The 3,688-nt window shown below is 45.3% G+C and overlaps 1 non-coding gene across 1 annotated transcript; it reads left to right on the top strand.

The window, feature by feature from the left end:
• Positions 1–2,939: 2,939 nt before the first annotated feature.
• trnal-uaa (transfer RNA leucine (anticodon UAA)) lies at positions 2,940–3,055 on the top strand. Its single transcript has 2 exons — positions 2,940–2,977; positions 3,021–3,055. It is a non-coding gene; the product is annotated as a tRNA-Leu (tRNA).
• The last annotated feature ends 633 nt before the right edge of the window (positions 3,056–3,688 follow it).

Here is a 3,688-nt window from a genome sequence, read left to right as displayed (position 1 = left end):
TCGGACCTTGCTCAATGATTGCATTCCTGACGTTGTGTGAGACCTTATCAACATGTCTGCACAATTTCCGCACCAGCTGTTCTGGCACCCTGGTTCCAATTCCCCTGTAAATGTAGTTTAAGCTTCATCATACAGCGCTAACTAACCTTCCGACAAGATATTACTACACTTCCAGTTCACGCACAAACTGTCTTTATCCACAGGTCTCAGCTTCCCTGGAAGGGAGATCAGTGATCGAAAAATCGTATGGCCTGTCTCCTACACCAAACCCTTAGCCACGTGTTAATCTGTATCATATTTCCATTCCTCGCCTCATTAGGACGCGACACGTGTCGCTGTCACAACCCCGAAGATCCTGCCTTCCTCCTCAGCACCTAACTCTCTGAATCTCCATTGCAGAAAGTCGTCACTCCGATGTCATTGGTACCACAACCGCTGCCTGCTCACGCTCCTGCTGAAATATATTCAGGAATTGATCCATATTGTCCAGGACCCCAGCACCCGGGAGGTAAAATACCATCCAGGAATCTGTCTTCCCCTTCCCTTTTGAGTCCAAAAACCAGACTCAGTGCCAGAGGTCCGACCGCTGTGGCTTTTTCCTACCAGGTCATCCAACCACAAACCGCATCCAGATGTTTCTGATGGTGATGGCAATAGGGATAGTCTGCACTGCCTCTTTAAATCCTTTCCTCTTCCTGACTGTCCCACATTTCCCTGTGTCCTGCACCGTGGGTGTATCTACCACTCTATATGTCCTAGTCCATCACGCCATAGGGTGGATTGTTACAAGCTGCAGCTGTGTGCACTTCTCGCAGGTGTCGTCATCAGAAACTCTGGTGGTATCCCCGCCTTCCACATCCCGCGAGGAGCCTTTTACTTAGACGGTGGCCACCCGCTTGTCCCTGTCATACGTTAATGTGTTCTGTGCCTTTAACACTGGATCAGAGAACCTGAGCGAATTACGTTCTGTTAAGCGTCTCATCTCTCAGAAAGGCCGCTGCTCTAACGTCCAAAAGACCCTGTCTCCGTCTCCTCTCTCAGATTAAACATTGACCTACAAGCCTGAACAACAGTGTGACTGTCATAGCTCATCCATGATGGAATGATGAAACAGACACAGGAGACCGAACGGCCTTTCCGCACGATGTCTTATGTTCTTGTGAACCTTGTCACATCTTCGCTTTATCCCAAATTCATGAGATTATTGGGCCTTATAGTCTACTTACCAACATCCATCTGTAAAGCAGCGTTGCCGGGTATAATTGAACCTCCTGCGTTCAGTTTCTGTTGACATTGTTGCGATCAACTCCTACCCAGTTTTCAGATTCAGTCCTGTCTATAAAAGTTTATTTCTCCGCTTCCCTAAATGTGAAAGCAATGAGTCTTCCAAGCGTTCTCATCCAGCTCAACAAACGTCCTTCCCAAATTCTTACCGAGACACGTCTCACGAGCCTACGAATTTTAATATTTTACAGCTTTACTTTCCACAGAAGTTGCCTAACCTGAGCAAACTGTAACACTCTCGCTTTCATTTCCGATTGACAGGATGATATATGTGCTTGAGTTTATATGACTTTTCTTACAAATCAGGCATTTATTCCGTTCTCAAACACACATCAAAAATAGTCAGGATGGCCGAGTGGTCTAAGGCGCCAGACTCAAGGAATGAATGTCCTTCCGACAAACGGGAGGGTTCTGGTCTCCATCTGGGGTCGTGGGTTCGAATCCTGACATAATTTGTCTTTAAGCATTCAATCGAGGCGACGTTATTTCTGCAAACAAAACCTGGGTTGTTAAGGTGGATTAGAAAAACTGTTGGAGGATAAGATTATGTTTTTGACACTGTTCATCGTATTGCAACAGATCACCGTACACCGAATTCTGGGTCAGTGATTTATTCAGAAAAAAAATTCACGGTGAAGCATCTCGTCCCGAAACGCCGACTGCTTAGGCTTTCCCACAGATGCTGTCTGGTCTGCTGAGCTCCTCCTGACATACTCAGCTATCAATATAGAAAAGTTTCTGAAGTGAAATAACTGGTTGTCAGATTATTTAATGGATGTGCATGTGAGCGTACATTATCACCTGTTGATCAAAGGTCTGATTTCCCGTGATGAACTGGGCCGAATTCACTAACTTTTTAAAGATTTTCCTTCAAAGGTACGGTATTTCCGTACCACGTCTTGTTGCGGACAGACAATATACTCTGTACAACACATCTATAGAAGCTCACAAAGGTTTTTGATGTCATGCTGAATCACCGCAGTCTCCTAAGAAAGCAGAGGAAAGAGTCATACCAACAATTTAAAGTTACAGACCCGCCCCGCCTCTGATCCTCCAAGGAGAACTAGCTCAAGAACCTTTGGTTTGCCCTCTGCTAAAGACAACAATCAGTCCTTGGTCTTGCCGACATAGCGTGATAGTGTGTTGGCATATCTTGTTTAAAACGATCCCCTCTTATTTGAAATGTATGCCCTAAGAGGGGATCGTTTTAAGACATGTAAACCCTTGAATGGAGATAACTTTTCCCTGCTCTACCAATATCTATGCCTCAAAATCTAAGAAACGTCTATTAGATTCCCCTTCACCTCTGATGCTCCAGAGAAAAATAAAATGTTTGCCCAAACTTTCGCTATTGCACAAACCGTCTAATTCAGGTAGCATCTTGGTGATGCTCTTCTGCACACTCTCCAAATCCGCGTCATCCTTTCTCTGGAGGATGGCCTGAACGGAGTGCAGCACAATTCCAGTGCTGTGATGCTGTACGCTCTGATTCCGCACATGCTCGGCAACCTGAGAAAATGCATCCCGTCCATATTCATTTAAAATCCCAGGATATAGAGTGCGTTTGTATGTCTACCCTCTCATCAAAGCGGTCATTCAGACTAATCCGAAATACAGCTGTTTATCTGGCATGTGGAGAGAGTACAACAGGGGCTGTCAGAGTGGCTGAGTGGTCTAAGGCGCCAGACCTAATGCGAGCAAGTCGCTTCCTAGTAAACGCGAGTGTTCTGGTCTCCATCTGGAGGCGTGGGTTCGAGCCCCACTCCTGACAAATACTCTGTTTTTCACGTGCTGTTTTTATAATGCAATCACTGTAATTTTACTGAGCGACCAAAGCGTGGACTGTTTGTGAGTATGAGAAAGAAGCATTTAAGATAAAGATTTTGATTTAGTCACAACAGAGAACTGAACAACGGGACACATTACATGGGATTCGGGCTGCGGAGTTTGATGAGAAAGTGGCCTCGGTGAAGAGTATCTGTGTCACCTTCTCAGCCATGGCTGTTTTTTGGACAGAATGACATCGGGGCCATTCAGACACGTTGTCGGTCTCTATATTGAAACGCCATTTTACATCGTCGTTCTTAAGCGTACATCTGCCGTGGAGCTCGTGGTGCGTTTAACACCTTTCTGGATTTGGGAATATCGGATTAATCATTCCGGACCGGATTATATTCACTTTTTCTGGATTAACAGGCCACTCTTCCTTGTTTTGCAATGCAGATCTTTTGAATCGCACAGCACGGAAAATAGCCTTCGGCCCAATTGGTTCAGAGTTCAGAGCAGAAAGTAAATTTTGCATCACAGCATATCTATATACATATATCACCATGTACGATGGGATTCACTTTCCCGCGGGCATCAAAGAAACAGAATAAAATCCTTGAAGGACCGCACTAACAGG

The sequence above is a fragment of the Hemitrygon akajei genome, unplaced genomic scaffold (genome assembly GCF_048418815.1).
Source record: "Hemitrygon akajei unplaced genomic scaffold, sHemAka1.3 Scf000094, whole genome shotgun sequence".
NCBI lineage: Eukaryota > Metazoa > Chordata > Chondrichthyes > Myliobatiformes > Dasyatidae > Hemitrygon > Hemitrygon akajei.
This window is presented reverse-complemented; position numbering and strand designations above follow the sequence as displayed.